Consider the following 21140-nt stretch of genomic DNA (forward strand, 5'->3'; position numbering starts at 1 on the left):
GTTGGTCAGAAAATGAGGTTCTCCCCCCATGGAAAATTTTTACTTTTTGGCAAAAAAAATCAAAAGTCAGAAATAGCTCCACACAAATATTTAGTTTAGAAGAGAAAAACTTGATTTGGAAATGTTGCCATGGTGTCTCATGGGAATTATAGTTCATGTGCCCCTTGTCCTCATTCTTCTTTCTGGGCCAGGCTCCATCTCCCAGGTGACCCTAAGGTCTCCACTCTTGCTGAACTACCCAATTGGGCCATGGAATTCCCTGGACATTTCCAAATTTTTTAAAGAATCATCAGAAACTTTTCTTTTCTTTTCTTTTCAAGAAAAGTCAAAATTTTCCACACAAAGGATACCCTTTTCACAAAAATTGGCATTTTGTCAAAACTCTAATTTTCAGTCATCAAACAGTTTTGACTGTAAATTTTCCTGTCCTACCCATTGGCCAAAAAAAAAAAAAAGGAATAAAGGGCGAGGAAAAAACCCCTTGATTTTTTTTTAAAAAACCCACATTTTAAAAAAAATAAATTATTCCACTAAAACACTGAAAAATGGAAGTAACCTTCTAGAAACTAATTTACAGCGTAATTTTCAGAGCATGTGTGGTCAGCACTTTCTGATAAACAGCCACTTGTAGGAAGTCTCAAATCTGGCATTCAAATATTGAGGTATTCAAAATCACTGGTCACTTTTGAAAATCATAGGGTGTTTACTAGTCTGATATTCAGATTCTAACAGTATCCAATGGTAGTTGTGTCCAATACACCAGATTTGTAATAGCATGGAATGTAGGAGGCATGGGGGTTATGTTTCTTCTTAACCTAATGTTTCTATTTTGTTGATATTCAGAAATGTTAATGCAGCTAACACAACACCAATTATGGTCTCTCCTGCTCTACACTGGCCTTGCTAAACTGTGTCCAGAATCGTGTAAGTTAATTCAATTGTTCACAACTATGTTCAGATGCAGTAAAAATTTGGTACATAGATGAGATCTATGTGACCCACTTATGACCTGAAACACTAGGGACCGAAAGCCATTTCCTCAGCTGGAGTAAATCGATGTAGCTCCAATTACCTCAGTGCAGCTAGCCGATTTATATTAGCTAAACATATAGCCCTAATTTTAGATTTCAGTGTAAAGTGGAGTTACTTTAGTGAAATGTAATTCAGCTCAGAATTTGATCCCTAATTTTAAATGGTAAAACATGAAATTGTTTCTAGAGCTATAAATAGGACAATAATTAGGAAGTGATTGAAATTCCAGATGTCGATGTGTTATTTATTTATTTAATTAATAAATTTGACACTTTTGACTAATAAGAAGAGAGATTTGTAACATGATGCAAAAAAAACTGGACGTCTTTCAGTAAATGTTATCTTTAGTGTAAACATTCGAACTCTGTAACTTTTCATTCTTCCCATATATTGTCAGTGTAATAAAAATAATGGCCAGGAAGAGATGAATTTCGAAATCCTTCCATGTGGCCTGATTCTGCCTTTAGGACCAATGGGCCTTCTCCTAAGCCATTTTATTAATCACCACTGTTCCTTGATTGATGAATAGCTCTGAAGTCCATCTCTTCTCAAATAGTCTAGACATAATCATATCCATCTGATTGGCCACAGCTTCTCCATGCAGGTTGCTGCTGCTCAGATCTGATTGGTCTGCCACCTGGACATCAAAATTTTGCAGATGTCAATTTTGCATTATTTTCAACAAAAAATAACATCAGAAGTAGAGCTAGTTGAAATAGCATTCAGTGAATATTTAGTTACTCAGTTTCATGATTTTGTTGTCACTAATTTAAATGCTTTTCTTCTGTGTTAAGCAGCTCTACAACTAACCAAATACCAAATCAGATCCTCAGCAGGTTTAAATTGTCTTAGATCCTTTGAGGTCACACTGATTCATAGGAGTTCAGAATATGACCCACTATTGTCCTGCTATTCAACCAACTCTGGTTGAACAGAGGATGAGAAGAGCATATGAGACACTTAGGAGATTTCTTGTACCCTCAGGTTTACTAAGCCATCTCAGATAAATAACTCTCTCCAATCTGTAACATGGAACATGAAGAGAGCATGAGTCAGAGCCATGTTGTTTGTGTTTATGGATATGAATTCTATACTGTGGGCAGCACACAATCAGGTCTAAATCCACAGACTCACCATCAAGCCTGAGTAAAAGGCTTTGCTGGGAAACTTTCCAGTGGTACTATGGAGTAGCTATATGAAATTCAGTCCCAGTTCCGAAATAATTTAAATATGGACAATGCCTGTGAGGGGTAGCTCATTTTGCTTCAGTTTTCTAATAGCCCAACATTCCTTTACATTTTCATTGTATAAAACTTCAGGAAATGCTCTGCTTGTAATGTAAAGTCTTAACCTGAGAGAAAGTGCTCATTCAAAGACAATGCTGAAAAGAACCCTCATTGTAAAAGTGTCTTCTTTTGTATTTATGCTCACAGAAAGCTATTTCAATCAGATTTCCTACTGACTGTCACCATTTTGCTTACCCTTATATCCCACTCCCAACAAACGTAGTTACCTGAGAAATGATGACCAGATGTAATAATTCTCTGATGGTTATCTGTCATCTCAGAGGCTCTGGTTTCTCCTGCAGTGACAAACCTGTGCATTTCTTGATAACCCAGTGGTGCAGTTTTGTACTGGCATTTTTTCTTTATGGGCTCGTGAGGTTAGCCAGGAAATGTGTAAGGTGGGTAAGAAGGGGTGTTAAATCTTAAAATGTAGGAGAGAGTCTACTGGGCATTATAACGTGTAGCTTGTGAGGTTGGACGAGCACTGTTCACCAGTGCTCTCCAACCAAATACATTCCTTGTTTCAGCCATTGCTTTCTTTGTCCTACATTCCGCCTTACTTGCCTTGCGCAGTGCCTTACAACACAAGTAGCCCCATTAAAATGGATGGGATTACTAGGTTAGGAAGGTACTATTCAGAATGAGTAAGGGGGGCACAACCTGGCCCTATAATAGCAGGTCATTACTATTGGAAAAGCAGTTGGTCATTCTATCCAGGCCCATTTGAAAGAGTAGAATGGAAATTATGTACCCAGCCCACATCTAATCCAGGGATAGACTGCTAGTAGTTTTTCCCCAGAAAATGCTCCAGCTCAAATAAAGCTGATCTATGAGCCTCACAGCTCAGAGAGTTTTACACTGCAGTCAGCAATTTCTCCTCTGTTTTCTTGATAGAGAAGTCATAGATTTAAAAATGAGAGATTGAACTGGGCAGTGTCGGAAGGAATACAAAAAAGATGGTTTTGGTATTCAGGATGTCACGGCAGCACTACCTGATGTTCTATGGACCTGATCCAAAGACATTTCCTAAACAAGGTATAGAAGGGCAGGAAGTAATAGCAGCAGCCCCTACTCTAGTCAAACAACTCTGGGTATCATAACTACCCAACCTGCCACCGCAGATGTATTGTCATATATATGACAAATGTGTCACTCTTGTCTATAGGCACATGACTCATGATGACAGTGGACCTGTATTAATAAACCACCACATTGCATCCTTCTAATCTTGTCATTACTCAGAGTTAAAGTGACTTTAGTTGGGATGCACAGATAGAACTGAGGGCAGAACCCGGTCCGGTGATTTTAGAGAGATACCTTTACCTATTGGCAGATATCCACAAAGCCATATTAAAAAACAGACACTAATAAAAAATGTATCCATTTTCTCATAGCTGAAATAGCTTTCCTTTCAAGTGCATATGGTAATTTAATGGTTGCAGTTTTACTAATAGTGTTAAAACATGACAAATTAGAACAAACTGGAGCCAGCTAAGAAGGTGTCTTTTTAAGTCATAATAAATCTCATGGCTAGGCAAACTGAGTTGGATAAAATAATAATCTACCTGAACTTTTGCTCAGAACTAAAAGGGAACTATTTCTGATGTTTAAATAGATCAGCCTTTAACATCTAGAGATGTGATATAATATTCCAATTCAGATCACCAGTGAAAATGAATTTGGTGGCAATAATCACTGTCTATATCACAAAACTACTTTACCCATGACAACTTCTGTTCAAGAAAGGGTCAGGACTGCAAAAGCAAGGGTACATTTCAGGTCAAGAGTGAAGTTCATTAGGTAGTGATCTAGGAGTACTTCTGCACCGTAGCTGGGAGAAAGTGTCCCAGGGTGGGCAGACAGATTTGTGCCATTGGGGCTCAAGCTAGTGCACTAAAAAATAGTGACATGGAGCTTCAGAGCCTGAGCTCCTGCACTAGCTGAAGTGTCCACATTGTAATATTTTTTAGCACACTAGCTCGAGCCCCATTAGTGAGAGTCTGTCTCCCTGTGCTGGGTGGATCACTCCCAGCTCAAGTATAGACATATCTATTGGGCTAAGAACTAGAATATCAACAGTTGGAGATCATTGATCAAAATGAAGGGGCACTGGCAGTCCTGTATGAAAGAAACATGAGCAGCTCCTGCCTTCACTGAAGAGCTGAGTTAGGCTTGTATTATTCTGGTTCATACCTATTCTTTTATATCCCTATCTCCTGGTTTGGCTGGCTTTTGTTAGTATTACCAACCCTTCACTTTCAAGAGCACTGAGTTCGCTCAAAACTTAAAATAAAATAAAAAAGGTCCTGTAAATATATCTGAGCTATTTCTTACATCAATATAGCGAGTGAACTTTTGTTTTTATATTGGTTTCTATGAATATACTTCAAAGTTGTCATATATTTTTACTTCTCTGTATAACTTATGGTGCATGCTGTTTCTCTACCACATTCCTCATAAACTTATCCAGTCTCTTTCAGCTACCCCAGGAAGCCATTAGATGCCAAGCACATAGAGTATATTTTATCTTTACCAGTCTCCCAGAGAAACAGAAATCATAGAATTCACCAAAGCTTTAAAAATTGTATGTACTCTGATGTCCAGCTTTTATTAGTGGAAACTTATTTTGGGTCCAGGACAAGTCTCCTTGTGCCATTCTAAACAAGCAGTGATTCCCTTGACAGAGGTGGGGATCATGGAAGGCATAAAGACAACATAGCTGGCTCACTTCCATCTACTTCCCTTCTTTTTCCTGAATATCTTTGCAGACATAGTGGGCATTCCTGGGTGGGGTTGGAAGCATGGCTGGGGTGTATCTGGCCCAGTCATTGTGCTCTGCTGATCCCACCTGTCAGGTGGTCGTTAGGGGCCCTCTGTAGCTGACATAACTTACATCTGCTTTAAGCTGCTCTAAGTTATACCAGAGACCAACTCAGTCCCTAGTCATGGCAAAAATGTGGGAAGCCTTTCCTCACCACTAGCCCCAGTCCTGTAGCAACTGCAAGTGCATGAGAATTACTTCACAGATTCATAGGTTCTCAGGCCAGAAGGGACCACTGTAATTGTCTAGTGTGCTGTCCTATGTAACACAGGCCACAAAAATTCCCGAAATAATTCCGAGAGCAGATCTTTTAGAACAACATCCAATCCTGATTTAAAAATTGTCTGTGATGGAGAATCCACCATCAGCCTTGATAAATTGTTCCAATGGCTAGTTACTCTCATTGTTAAAAATGTACACCTTATTTCCAGTCTGAATTTGTCCAGATTCAACTTCCAGCCATTGGATCATGTTATACCTTTGTCTGCTAGATTGAAGAACCCATTATTAAATATTTGTTCTTCACCTGGGTATTTATAGTCTCTAATTAAGTCACTTCTTCACCTTGTTTTTGTTAAGCTACACAGATTGCACTTCTTGAGTCTCTCACTATAAGGCATGTTTTATAATCTTTTAATCATTCTCCTAGTTCTTCTCTGAATCCTCTCTAATTTATCAACAGCCTTCTTGGACTGTGAGCACTGGAACTGGACATAATATCCGAGCAGTGGTTGCACCAGTGCCAAATACAGAAGTAAAATAACCTCTTGTCAATTTTCTAAAATTCCTAACTTATTATTCATATTCATGACTATCAACTTCCCCTTTCTCCCATTCGTTACATATTTTACAGCTGCCTTCACTTTTCCTCTAAACCACTTTGTTTTTTTAACCAACACAGCCTTCTTCCACAATTGTGGTTTTTGTGGCATCTAATAAGGTGTTCTTAAAATGATTCCCAATTATCGTTCACACTTTTCTGATGAAATACTTCCTCCCAGCTGATTTTGCACATAATTATTTTCAGCTTTGTGAAATTGGCCCTACTAGGGCACCAAGTATATGTATATTTCTGGTCTGGACTTTATTTTGCTTGCACATAATAAAAGTGATCAAGTCATGATCACCTATTCCTAGGCTGCCGTTAACTTTTAGTTCTGTAATCAGTTCCTCTTTATCTGTTAGGACAAGGTCTAATATTGAATTCCCCCATATGGGCTGCAATGTTTTTGAGTTAAGAAATTGTCATCTATAATATTTAGAAATTCCAAAGATGTTTTAGCTGCAGGGAGTCCTGTGGCACCTTATAGACTAACACACGTATTGGAGCATAAGTTTTTGTGGGTGAATACCCACTTCATCGGATGCAAAGATGTTTTAGTACTGGCAGAATGAGACTCCAGCATATGTGACTCAAATTGAAGTCTCCCATAATCATACAGTTCTCCCCCCACCCACACATACGTTACAGATAGGTGCATAAGGAGATAGTCATCCTGTTTCCTAATGCAATTTGGTGGTCTATAGCAGACACCAACTAGTACTCCATCTTGCACTTTATCTGTTAGGACATTAATCTACAAGCATTCAAGATCATTTTCTTCCAAGTTATCTGTTGCTTGGAAACAGATAATGCCATTTTTGACATACAGTGTCACTCCTCCCCCCCCACGCCTACTCAATCCTGCCTAAAGAGGTTATAACCATTGATTTTAAGTTTTGTTAACATTCCAGTTGTGTGAATTATCCCACCAGGTTTCAGTAATACCAGCAAGATTGAATTTATGCTCATAAATGAGCTATTTTAATTTCTCTTGTTTGTTACCCAGCATTAGTTGTTACCTAGCATTAGTGTATAAGCAATTTCAACTGACTAGATAAGGTCAAGTACATACCGAGCAAGGAAAAGATCCTCTCCTCTCAGTGCTTCTGAGGCTAATGTTCACCAGTGTCCACAGCTTGGACATAAATTATCATAGAATCATAGAACTGGAAGGGACCTCGAGAGGTCATCTAGTCCAGTCCCCTGAACTCAAGGCAGGACTAAGTATTATCTAAACCATCCCTGACAGGTGTTTGGCCAACCTGCTCTTAAAAATCCCCAATAATGGAGATTCCACAACTTCCCTAGGTAATTTATTCCAGTGCTTAACCACTCTGACAGTTAGGAAGTTTTTCCTAATGTCCAACCTAAACCACCCTTGCTGCAATTTAAGCCCATTGCTTCTTGTCCTATCCTCAGAGGTCTAAGAAGAACAATTTTTCTTGAAAACTGTTATCATGTCCCCTCTCAGTCTTCTCTTCTCCGGACTAAACAAACCCAGTTTTTTCAATCTTCCCTCATAAGTCATGTTTTCTAGACCTTTTTGTTTCTCTTCTCTGGACTTTCTCCAATTTGTCCACACCTTTCCTGAAATATGGCGCCCAGAACTGGACACAATACACCAGTTGAGACCTAATCAGTGTGGAGTAGAGTGGAAGAATTACTTCTCATATCTTGCTTACAAAACTCCTGCTAATACATCCCAGAATGATGTTTGCTTCTTTTGCAACAGTGTTACACTGTTGACTCAGATTTAGCTTGTGAACCACTATGAACCCCAGATCCCTTTCAGCAGTACTCCTTCTAGGCGGTCATTTCCCATTTCGTATGTGTGCAACTGATTGTTCCTTCCTGAGTGAAGTACTTAGCATTTGTCCTTTTTGAATTTCATCCTATTTACTTCACACCATTTCTCCAGTTTGTCCAGATCATTTTGAATTATAATCCAACCCTCCAAAGCACTTGCAACCCCTCCCAGCTTGGTATCGTTCGCAAACTTTATAAGTGTACTTTCTATGCCATTATCTAAATCATTGATGAAGATATTGAACAGAAGTGGACCCTGAGCCGATCCCTGCGGGACCCCACTCATTATGCCCTTCCAGCATGACTGTGAACCACAAATAACCAGTGATGAGCTGCCAAAATCTTAACAGTGGGTTCCCGTCTCTCACCACGAGGGGGTCGTTGCCCACCCCTGCCCCCTGGGACTTCTGCCCCATCCAACCCCCCCGTGTTCCTTGATGTCCCCCTCCCAGGACCCCTGCCCCATCCACCCCCCTCCCCTGTCCTCTGACTGCCCCCAGAACTGGGCAGGAGGGTCTCGTGGGCCACTGTAGTGGGAGCCCACCCACCCCTAAGAGCCAGAGGCACCTGCCGGGGGGCGAGGTGGGGAGTCCCGGAGGTGCTTACCTGGGGCAGCTCCCAGGAAGCATCTGGCAGGTCCCTCTGGCTCCTAGGGGCGGGGGAGCGTAGCTGCGGGGAGAGCAGGGGGAACGGCCGCTCCTGCACTGATCACATCAAAAGTGGTGCCTTAGGCGCCCACTCCCTGGGTGCTCCGGGGCTGGAGCACCCACGGGGAAAATTTGGTGGGTGCAGAGCACCCACTGGCAGCTCCCCGCCCCACGCCCGGCCCCAGCTCACCTCACCTCTGCTCCGCCTCCTCCCCTGAACGCACCACCCTGCTCTGCTTCTCCACCCCCCCCCCTCCCGGCTTCCCACGAATCAGCTGTTTGGAGGGAAGCCGGGGAGGGCTGAGAAGCAGGCATTGGCTTCCCACTCAGGCCGAGGGTGGCGGAGGTGAGCTGGGGCGGGGAGCGGTTCCCCTGCGTTCCCCCCCCCCAGGTTACCTGCTACAGCGCGGGTGGCCCTCCTTGCGCGCCCCAGCTCCAGCTCACCTCCGCCTCCCTGGGCCTGAGCAGGAAGCCGCGGCCTGCTTCTCAGCCTGTCCCAGCTTCCCGCGTGAACAGCTGATTTGCAGGAAGCCTGGGGTGGGGGGTGGAGAAGCAGAGCGGGGCGGGGCATTCAGGGGAAGAGGCGGAGGCGGAGTGGAGGTGAGCCAGGGCCGGGGGTGGGGCAGGGAGCTGCCGATGGGTGCTCTACACCCACCAAATTTTCCCCTTGTGTGCTCCAGGGCTGGAGCACCCATGGAGTCAGTGCCTAAGGCGCCACTTTTGGACGGTTAAATTTAGAAGCCCTTTTAGAACTCGTGGAACAACCAGTTCTAAAAGGGCTTCTAAATTTAACAACCGGCTCCAGCTCACCACTGCAGATAACTATTCTCTGGGAATGATTTTCAACCAGTTATGCACCCACCTTATAGTAGCTCCATCTAGGTTGTATTATCATCCCTTGAAAGCTGTGGCTGACTCCGGATACAAAGTGCAGGGCATGCCAGTGCTCTGTGGGGCCAAGAGTTGCTGTTGGAAGAGTCACTGAAGCCATGTTGGGAGCTTTAACTGCTTACATTACCTATGGCAATGTAATTCTCTATTCACTAGACACCTGTCCATTGATGGGACCACAGGCACAGTGTTAAGGACCACAAACAGTGTTAGTTCCCCAAAGTTGTGCCCTGTGTATTATTAAATAGCTGGGGGCTCCATTTGAGAAGCTGTAACCTTCTTTCGCTCACTGTATGTCTGTGACACTGGGCTACCTGGAATCTGAACTACCTATGTGTTTATAACGGGCTTGCTCTCAGGAGGCTCGTCTAAAAAGATGAAAAATCCTGCCACTTCCAATGGGTAACAGAGGTTCTCTTTTAGGCCTGTGGTTTTAGAACTGAAGGTTGTGATTACTATTCTCCATGTTGTATACATGTATACTAGCAGAGGTATGGTGCCATGTACCAGTATTACATCCTTTTTTAGATTTAGTAGTCACACACTCTAAAATGCTGAGGTCACATCTTAAGATGGTCTTTTTCATCTGAGAAGATATATTAATAAGCATGGGCACGGTAGGAAAGATGGCTCAAATGGACCAAATTGACTTAAGTGGGCTTACACCAGGGATGAATTTTGCTCAATCAGTTTTCAGTTTAGTTTTGAAAATAGCTGGAGAATCAATGAGCCAGGGAGATATAGAATGGCAATTATTGAAGGCTCTTACAATGGTGAGTTTATGAGAAATGGCAGAAAGGATACTGAGGCTAAACAAGGGGAAGGAGTGAGGTGTGGGGCAGAGACAGACAAGATCCATGACGGGAACATCAAGCCCATGTGGACAGGATTTAGATTTTGCATCTTGTCCACAGGAGGCACTGAAACTATACAGTGCCCCATAACATCATGCAACAACATTGGGTTAATAATAATTCAGAGCTAAGTGTGTCAGTTACTTTATTAGCAACAACACTGCCTGCAACATCCTGTACTTTGCTTGGACGTCTCCCATCCAAGAACTGACCAGATCTTTTGACATATGTTGAGAACCCTGTATTAGATGGTAGGGCAGCAGGCACAGCGATTATACATTTTGCTTCCCAGAAGAAGGTCTGTTGAGGTGGAGGGTTATTGTAATAAGCGATTATTGTGAAATTCTGCTTCCTCCTACTTGACATTTCCTTGCTGAATTAACCTAGTCACTCTTCAGGTGGGAGGCCTTGCTATGGGGAAAATTGGATTTATTTGGAAAGGATCCAGTTATCTTTCCAGGTGACACAACAGCATCTCTTTGTATCAGCTTGGACAGCTCTGATTTATCTATCCATAAAGAACTAAAGTATTAGACAGAGCTGATTTTGTATTAGCTTTTGTAATCCTTGAACAGAAATAGTACAAAGATGGGAGATTAATTTTAGTGAGTTGGATAATAGCAAAGCAGGTAGAGAGCTGCAAGAAATTGTCAGTGTGGCAAGGGGAGGGAAGAGTTACAGAACTCAAAAACCTATTTAATAGTTGGCCCTGATATAATAAGAACCTCCAGGTACAGAAATTAAAGTTCATAGGAGAGGATAGTAAAACTGCATGAAAAGAAGGCTAAGCTGATTCTGTGCAGAAACCTGATAGATTAGTCATCTACCATTTCTCATTACGATGCAATCCTGATTTAAGCAGAGACAACTCTGAGAAAGACAAATTTCAAGTGGGATATGATTTGATTGTTTAACTGATTATGATGAGATCCTAAAGAACATTTCCTTTTTGCCTTTCCTTACCTCAGCTTCTCTCCCTTTGTCACAGAATCTGACACAGGTCTTTACCAAATGGGGAATAAGCAGCCGAATCAAATAAACTCTAATGCAACAAGAAACCTGTCTTTATGCAACTGTCCTTTGTAAAAGGAAACCTGTTTTCATGCAACTATACAGGGAATCCTTCAGAAGCACAACCATTTAGATACATGGCAATAGGACAGATTCTCCTTTACCTGCATTGTTTTTTCACTGGTATACTTGATACTTAGTCCTAATTTACTCCAATGCTAGTGGGAATGAGGAAGAATGAGGCCCAATGTTTATTTGTTCGATGTGATCTGCACAATGGCTGGTGGAGCATGAAAGGTGATATTGCAACCTTCCCATGGCCTCTGCTCTGTTGCTATATTTAACTGGACTCTATCCTCAGCACTTTAAAAGTCTACAGGGGATATTTTGATGTTTATTTTATCTTGATGATCAGAATTGCAAGGAAGCTAATACCAAAGCATTCACTGCAGCAATTTTACCCATCACTCTGGTCTTAGTAAACAGCTACTAATCAATTTAAAACAAAAGGGGAGGTGGGGGGACCAGGAGCTAGATTATTAATGAGTAATTAAATAGAGATTACAGATCTATTAACCTGCAGTTCGGTCATGGAGATTTAGCTGTCAGATGATGTGGGGGCTGGCTGTTTTAAAGGGTCCTGATGAATGCAGGCTCATGGGAAGCTGTCACAATGATGAAACAAGCTGAGCCTGGGATAATAGATTTATCTATTTCTACCTGGCAGATTATAATAGGATATGGAGTCATCCTGCTGATCAGCGGATATCTGCAGAAAGCTCATCACACAAAGCCTGTCGTTAGGACAGAAGGGATACAGGTTTTGAGCTAGACAGGGTCTTAAAGAAGGGGGGAAAGATTGCAGATAGGGATGTATCTTGCAACAGCTTGACAAGCCATCTGCAAAGGGGAGTCTAAAATAACTGCTGTGCTAATGTTATCTTTTCATGAAGAATTCCTGTGGGAACTGCCTTTACCTCCCATGTCCCCAGAGACCTAAAAACACTAGCAATGCTGAGTATTTTTGTTTGGAGGTGGTGGATGTTTGATAAGGGGGATGGACACAATCAGTGCTCCAAAAAGGTCCACAAACACCCCAATTTAAATGCGAAAGCAGTCCATTCACTTTTCCAATTTGCTTAGAAATAAGTGTTAATAGAACCGGAAATCGCTTGGCAGGCTAGAGACAATGACTTGGCTGCAATAAAACGCAAGGAGACTTGACTGCAATAAAACGCAAGGAGACATTGTTTGTGACATCTCTTATATACATGGGGGGAACTCTAACCCCTCTTCTGCAAATGGATAGGAACATCATGATCATTTTCTGAATGTGATGCCACTCCGGGATGCTTCCTATATTATTGTTTACAGTACCTTTGAGCAGAGGGATTTTAGTGCTGGTGAAAGGTGCTGAATTCACAGGATCAGCCACAAAATTTTTCCTACAACAAAACAGACAGCCTGGGCAACAGCAGCACAAGCTTTCCCACCCCCAGCTCCCACCCCACACATACACACATGGTCCCATGCAGGTTCTTCAGTCATGGAATGGAGAAATCTCCTCTACACAATAAGAAAATTGTTTCTATACCATCAGCATCCAATCAGTTTGTGTAGGGTATTCAATGTGATGTTACCTATCAAGAAATGGACTCTGAATGCCATCTCATTTCACATAGCTCCAGAGGTCAGTATCAATCTGGGCTACCTGGGAAACAGTCACATCATCCAGATCTTATTACCAATCCTGAAATGCCATCCATTCCCCTTGTCACATATATTACACTATTCTGTAAGCTTTGGAGAACAGAAAGGACCTATTAAGTACTGGTATCTTCATGGCATAAAAACAGAAATTAGATAAAAACATAGATTACACTTTTTGGAAGGTTGCAATGTAACACTATTTCTTAAAATCCAGAACCTTAGCACACAAGAACCAACACAGGAGAGAGAGAGAGAGAGAAAGCAGGCTGTTCTCTGATGCAGGCACAACTCACTCCAATATGCTCACTGCGGACTAACTATTCCAGACCTAGATCACACGCTTCCATGCAGAGCCCCCTAATCTGCAAGCAGGACCAGGAAGCCCCTTACCATTTAAAGTGACAGCTTGTAATTTTAACACAGTTTTTAAACACACCACTCTCCTCCCTGGTAATGTCCTTAACTAACAAATACAATTTTTAAAAAATCACAAGTTTAACATTATGGGAGGTTTTCAGTTTCACTGTGGTTGGTGGTATCCAGGTAGAGAAAGCGATACCTTAGTTTTGTCCTGTTTAGACCATGCAGGAGCACTTTCACTCTCCTCTTCCTCACTACCATTTTCTGATACCACCTTCTCCTCTTCCTCAAGGCCACCCAAACCTATAACCAGTTTTACTAACTTCAAGGGCCACATCCTGTAACTGTACAGAGTAATTATCTGGTAACAGTTGATCAATAGGCCTCTTCTTTGTCTCCCCTTTTGCCTCTACCAAATATGTCACTGGTGCCAATATCTGCCTTACTACACCCTTTTCTCTCTTCATCCCTCCCCTATAATTTCTGATGGTCTATAATAAATGTCATACTGGGTAGGCAGCTAAGGTCAAAGCCCAGCTCAGCAGCCTAGCTGCCACTTGCAATGGAATGTCTGCCTTTGGGCCCAGTGTTTTTACCAGTGGTGTATGATCAGTGAATTTTTAAAAAATAAAATCATAAAAAATTCCTACAAAATATAACTGGCATTTCTCATCCAATGATGGCCACAATTTTGTTTGGGTTCTCTTGGTGCTACTCTTATACAAACACTTAGAGAACAGTGAAAAACAGACTGAAAGCAAAACATTTTCAGTTTTTAAAAACTGTTTTTGCTTGTTAAAAGAGTGATTTTCTGGTTTAAAAATTGAATATTTTGACCCAAATACCTTCTGGGTTTGGAGGAATTTTTGATGAGGAACTGGAAAATTTGATCAAAATGAAAATATCCACTTTGGTCAAAATGTAATTTTTATTGAATAAATGTTTCAGTGAAAAAAATGTCTACCAGCTCTAATTGTGGCACCATTGTGTTAGGTTCTCTACTATGTATACAAAGACAGAGAAAGAGAGTAAAAGACAATCCCATTTCCAAGAATCTTAAATCTAAATGGACAAAATGTGGAAGAAAGGAAGTGCTCTTATTCCCATTGTACAGATGGGGAATTGAGACCCAAAGAGATTATGCTACATGCCAAAGGTCACACAGGAAGTCTGCTTTAGAACCAGAAATTGAACCCAGGTCTCATGAGTCCTAGGCCAATGCCTTAACTACACCTTCTTGTCTAATCCCACAGTACGTTTTGCTTTTGCTTAGACCAGCCAAGAAAATAAAAAGTGTAACCAATAAATTATTTCTTAAGAAATGCGTGAAACTTAATTCAGGTACGGCAGGCAACGGATATGGGGGATTTATGTGGTTAAGCAAATTAAGTCCACATTGATTTTTAACAGGAGTGAGGCATCTAGCTTGTTTTGACATGTTTGAAAATCTCACCCGGGGAACACTTCCTCAAAGTCGGGAGAATGTGAGGTCCTAACGCCTGAAGCACACTTTTGTTTGCAAAGTGTCCTGTACCATTAGCACGTTAAAATGTAACAAATGAGGCCTTTGAATTTGGACCGAAGAATTTGTGATTGCAAATGAAATTTGACATGTAGACACACATTGCTATCTTTTGTGGGCTCAACTGATTGTGTATGAAACGGACGCAAAGAAAAGTACAGGATATTTAAAAAAAAAAAATGCCCCAAATCATTCCCTCTGATTCGAGCTCCCCTACTGAGTCAACTCATTGTCCCTGCCTCTCACTAGGTTTTCAGGATATGGGAGCCCTGCCCGGGCAGAGGATACTCAAACACTAATGGAAGATTTCTCCTGTGATAGTCAACAGCAATCCCTCTGGTTGATTAAAAAGCATTAGTAATTGAATCCAAAGTGTGACCAGGCCTCTGCATGGAGCCTGTAATAAGGGGCACTGAGCATTGTGATGGTAATTAATTACTGGGAGGAAAATATGTCTTCAGATAAGTATATGTGCAGATCCGCTAGAGCAGATGACAGCTTCCGTCCTCTTAACTTGCTACCCAGTACTCTAGTAATATCTGACTGGAATCTTTAGCTGACAAACAGCAAACATCTTTAGGAAGATATTATTTTTCCATTTCCCCATGCTAATAGTAATATTGTGAGCATGAAAAGAGATCTGTTCCCGTCCCTCCATCCTCCAAGATATTGTTCTCTAGTTGGGACTTACCATTCAGCTTTCTTTTGACTTCTTTTCAAAGTAAGGAAACAAGCTTGACTATGTATAGGCTAATTCTGATACTGAATATTTGGTGCAGTATTAGGCAGGGGAGGGTGCACTCCTGATAAAGACACCACTTAATGGATGAGACATTAACTGAAGTTTCTCCTGCCTACCTAAATTTCTTCCTTGAAGATCTCATGGCTGTTTAGGGTTTAATCTAAAGCCCACTGAAGTCAGTGGAATGATTCCAATTGACTTCAATGGGCTTTGGATCAATCAGATCTTTAAAAAGTAATATGGAATGCACTGGGCATTCTGGCCTACATTCCATTTATATTTAAATAAATGTTTCTAATAGCCATGATGTTATATATATACACTTACTGGGGCAGATCCTCAGCTGGTGTACATCAGGGCAGTTGCATTTTGTACTTGCAACAGAGCTGTGCCAATGTACACCAGTTAAGAATCTGACCTGTTGTATATAGGCTATCTGCCTACATGGTTACCGTCATTGGTTTGTAAAGTGCTTTGGGAAATTGAGGGCATGGAAGGAGTTGCATAAAACTACATTCTAGGCCAGTTAAATTCTCCTTATATTTCACAAATAAGTGACTCAATTCAAAATCACTGAACAAGAACTTTTGATACTTTGCTTTAGTTGGTTTTATACTACTTTATTTGGCATCATATGGGAAAACCTACTGTTGACATGTTGTTTTTCTCTCCACCAGGTTATCATTAATCCAAATTAATAATATGGATTTTTTCTTTCAATCTTAGCATAACTCTATAACCTATAATTAGAAATTGTGATAATAAATTCCAACTTCTCTTTCTGACAAATGTAGTGAAGTGATGATTAATATTCCACAGGGCTGGATTGGAATATGCTTCAGGGTAAATTAAAATAGTTGTAAGCAAATTGCATGATGTCAGTCAGTCACTGAAACTGACACAGTAACCAGACTATGATTAGCAAAGCTGTAAAATAAGCAGCTCGTTGCTCGCCACTCAAATCCCAAGTGCTTTGCCCATTGTGTTTTTGCAGAAATTGGTTGGTTGAGTGTGTCATCCTTTTTTCCTCCTTGCTAATTAATTTATTTTTATTACTGTTGAAACTCTGCCCACACATAATTTGCACCTCAGTAAAGAGAGTGGGGGGAGCAAACCTCTTACTGTGCATTAGCAGATGCTTCCTTCTTCTTGGGCCTAGGTGGGTGAGCATCACTTCACACAGGGAGTGGAAATGAGCGTCATTCTCAGAGAGGTCCAATCCCATGCAGGCGTATCTATAATTTACAAGTCTGTTTCACATCTAGGTGACTGTTCTATACTCATCATTCACTTCAGGCTGGTAATGGCCAAAAATGGGTTGTTGGCTGCCTATGGAAATGAATTTGTGATCTGAATTGCTACTGAACAAATGGCCACAGCAAACTGGTACCTGTCTTAATCCTGGTAAAGAGGAGATGCATTGTATTGAGTTGGAGACTGACTACTCATTCCATCCTAGAGCTGGTTCCTCTGGAGCAAGGCTGAGGCATCATGGCAGGGCAATGCACGGCAGTGTGTGTTGCTACTGGCTGTATTGTACCTGTTATGTGAAGGTAATCATCTCAAGCACTGGTTTCTGGTGCTGCCAAACCAGAATCTTCCATATTAACTAAAGCTACTTAACTGAATTCAAGAAAAATGCTTCAGTGACCTTGTGTCACCTGATTCACCACTGTGTTACTCTAATCATATAGTGATGGGACCCATCATAATCCAAGGAGTTACACTGCTGTCAAAATGGAGTAAAGCAGTTGGGAGTGAATCAGACCATGATGATCTACTTTTTGCACTGTACATTTTTCTCACTTGAGGTTCCAAAAACTGAATCATGATAAGTAACATAATAATAAAATAAAATAATAATAAAATAAATAATAAGTAATAAATACACTGAGGCCAAGCCTTTTCCATAACATTAGTTATTCAGCTGCAGATATATCTTTTATAATAAAAATGTATAGCGAATCCAATAGTTCCTACATTTTCAAAGTTTGGAGCTTCACACAACTGACATTCTCTGTACCTTTACAAATCTAAGTGATTGTTAAAACCAAGGTGTACAAAGCCACTATAATAAACTGCAAAGCCTCAATATCTGTCTCATTGAGATGCGTTAATTCATCATGCTGCAATCAGGGAGGTGATGTGACCTCATGGTGTACAGAGCTAGTTGGGCAGATTCATAGATTCTACTGCTGGCTCCACTACTTGACTCACTGTGTAAACTTTGGGGAGTCATTTATTATGACTATATATTTTTGGTATTAACCACAGCACCTAGGAACCCTAGTCAAGGATCAGGACCCTGTTGTAGTAGGCGCAATACAAACACAGCATAAAAAGATGGTCCCTGCCCCAAACAGCTTGCAAATTAAGTATAAGACAAGACACAGCAGGTGGATATAGGCAGATTGGGGAGTACAAAGAAACCAGGAGACAAGATTGGCCAGCATGATAGGCAATCGTATCAGCGCACCAGCAGCCTAACCTCTTTGTACCTCAGTATGCCCATTTAGAAAACAGGCAGAATAATATTCTCTACATATAGATAGCTCACATGGGTGTCGTCAGACTTAATTCCTTTTCTAAATACTTGAGCTCCTTTGAAGAAAGATGCAATATAAATGAATATAGAATTATAACTCTGGGCTTGCTTGCATGCAGCCTTTATATGTTAGAGCAAATGTGGGCTTGGGGACTTTTCTACTAGCAGAGACAGCATTTACTTTTGCAGATCTATTGCAGCATTAGTAACAGGATATTTACTATACCCATCAGGAGCCCTCAGCTATTTCAACTTCACTACCATTTCTATGGGTGTGCACAACACAATGGTCAAAACATTCAGTGTCCTTGAACTCCAGAGTTTTGAATGTATTTGCTCAAGCCCCATCTCACAGGAGAGGTTTGAAACCATGTTGGTTACATCCAGGGTCATCCAAAGATAAATGCATCCAGGTAAACAAAGAGTAAGGCACTGGGAGACAGAATGTGGCAGCTAGGGAAACAGGTACACTGTACAGGTACACTTGTAAATTGCACCAACATTCCATGAATATAAATTTGCATAGGTGATGAAGATCAATATACACATGACTGGAAATTTACGAGGCTTATTAAACACTATCCTGATGTGTCTCTGTTTCCTTGGTATATCTTAACTTTTTAAAATAGAGGTATGAGGGAAAATATTGTGTGTGTATGTGTGTGTGTGTGTGAGAGAGAGAGAGAGAGGGAGAGTACGTGTGTGTGTGACAGAAAGCAAGCGAGAGAGACAGATGAAGGATGGCCCAGTGATAGGGTACTAGTCTGGGACTTGAGAGACCTGGATTAAATTCCTTGCTCTGCCACAGATTTCCTATGTGACCTTGAGCAAGTCACCCTCTTTAAGCCTCAGCTTCCCACCTGTTGCATGGGGGTAATTGTACTTTCCCTATCACACAAAGGTGCTGTGAGAATAAATGTATTAATAATTATGAGGTGCTCAGATGTTATGGTGATGGGGGCCAGATAAGTACCTTATACATGTATAAAAACATTAAAGTGATTTTAGTGAGGATGATAGATGCCAGAATGACAGCCCTTATAGACCAAACGGTTCTTTTGATCTACAGAGCACAGTTGCTTGGCAGAAGCAGTGCAAACTTCCTCCACTCTGTCCCTGCCCAACCTGGTAGGTCTGCTTCTGGAATGACTGTGATGTGGCACTGAAGAGGAGGCAGACATCACACTAATCTATAGCTGCTCATTATTTTTATCCCAAACTTTGAATATAATGTTACCTGTCCAAATCCTTGCTTTGCTTACAGTCCACCTAGTGGAAATAACAAGGAGCTACTGCATGGGCACGTCTCCTCCTCAACATTCATTCTGCTAGCTGAGTGGAAAACATCAGCATTTGAAACCTTTAGTTCCCAGCCTCAGTCGATATTATTTTTACATCAATATTCTACAGTCATAGCACAAAACACTGGAGTAACATTATTATAAGCTGTAATATATTGGGCCATTATTGTACAATACTGTATTTTTTGTAATAAGGAATGGAATGACATGGGCAAATAGATAATTAGTTCTGTTCAATGATGTGACACTCATATACGAAACTGCTCTTCATAAACAGACTGCTTCTGTGACTTTCCCTATGGTTGGTGTCTGCAGTGATGTGGAAAGCTGTTGGACCAGGAGAGGTGTCATCAGGTTTAATTTTAGAGTGCAGCGCTTGTTAGCTAAGTAAAAAGTGTGCGGCATAGCAAAGGCTTAAGTGTCACCAGGGAACATGAGAAAGTACATTGCTGCGCAAATGGGGAAAAACAGGGCTAACAGCGCTGTACAATCAAAAGGCTAAACTCAGCAGTGACACCAAAAGGGACAAGTTCATGAAAAAATCATGGGTCTTTTACCATGCAATTCATGGGTTATTTATACTGAAAAACTGCAGACCTTAGGGTTTTTTCTTTCTTTCTATTGTTTTAGCATAAATTGCATGTTATTGATGTTTAAAATGTAACAGATCTATTTTCTTTCTCTTACAGAAAAAAATCGCCTCATCTTTACTTATACATGATGGACAAAGTTAATGGAAAAATGGCTCAGATGGGGTGCAGACATAAAAATGTGACAAAATTACTTTTAACCGCTGGGTGTGTGCCCTTGAGAAAGTTAATGACATCGTCATAATTCCCACGCTGATGGATATGAATATAAAAATCAGATTGAGGGCCAAATTCTCTGTGTGTTCAAGCCCCTTTATGCCTCCCAGAAAGCAATTAGATCTGCCCAGCTGAGAATTCCCCCATCTGATATAGCTGGTCTGTGATCCACACCCCCACCCCCCCCCGTCCAACTGTGACATCATGATACGTGAGGCCAAGAAGAGGCAGGGAGAGAGCATGGCAGGAGTGTGGCGCAAATGGCAATTTCAAACTGAGGTAGGGTCCTTGTGAGACTGTTGTCAGCTGAAACAATAGAACCCACCCCAGGCTGCTCTAATTTATGCTGAAACAATAGAACCCACCCCAGATCAATCTGAGCTGTAACCATTTCTTCTCCCACCGTCACCTATTCTGCACCAAGAAGAATTTGGCATAGAAGGGAGTCTGGGCCATGGGTTTCTGAAAGTTCTTAAGGTTTTATTTCCAAAATTATTGGCTGGGGAGGTGGGGGAAGACACGTGGAAGTGGGTTTAAAATAGTTTGTTGCACAGAAAATGTGTTTAAAAGCAGATAAACAAGCTATAATTCCTTCCTCCCACCTTCTGACTTGTCTATTTAGATTGTAAGCTCTTCATGGCAGGGTTTGGCTCTCTTCCCTCTGTGTTTGTATGGCTGTAAGCACCAATAGTACCCTGATGTCACACAAATGAGGGTCATTCTTGTCAGTTGCCAGCTTGTGCAGATCAAGGAGTGACTGGTTCACATTCTTTTCCGGGTGCAAGGCACACTGGAGAGTCTCTACGTAAAAGAATAAATGGACACAAATCAGACGTCAAGAATTATAACATTCACAAACCAGTCGGAGAACACTTCAATCTCTTTGGTCCCTCGATTACAGACCTAAAAGTTGCAATTCTTCAACAAAAAAACTTCAAAAACAGACTCCAACAAGAGACTGCTGAATTGGAATTAATTTGCAA

At 41.2% G+C, this 21140-nt stretch overlaps 1 long non-coding RNA gene across 1 annotated transcript; it reads right to left on the reverse strand.

Annotated features, from left to right (window-relative positions):
* Positions 1-296: 296 nt before the first annotated feature.
* Positions 297-8433, reverse strand: LOC122466597. Its single transcript, XR_006292235.1, has 3 exons — positions 8375-8433; positions 7035-7165; positions 297-1669 (listed from the first exon to the last, which is right to left on the reverse strand). It is a non-coding gene; the product is annotated as an uncharacterized LOC122466597 (long non-coding RNA).
* Between the last annotated feature and the right edge of the window lie 12707 nt (positions 8434-21140).

Source organism: Chelonia mydas, chromosome 7 (assembly GCF_015237465.2).
Source record: "Chelonia mydas isolate rCheMyd1 chromosome 7, rCheMyd1.pri.v2, whole genome shotgun sequence".
NCBI classification, from domain to species: domain Eukaryota; kingdom Metazoa; phylum Chordata; order Testudines; family Cheloniidae; genus Chelonia; species Chelonia mydas.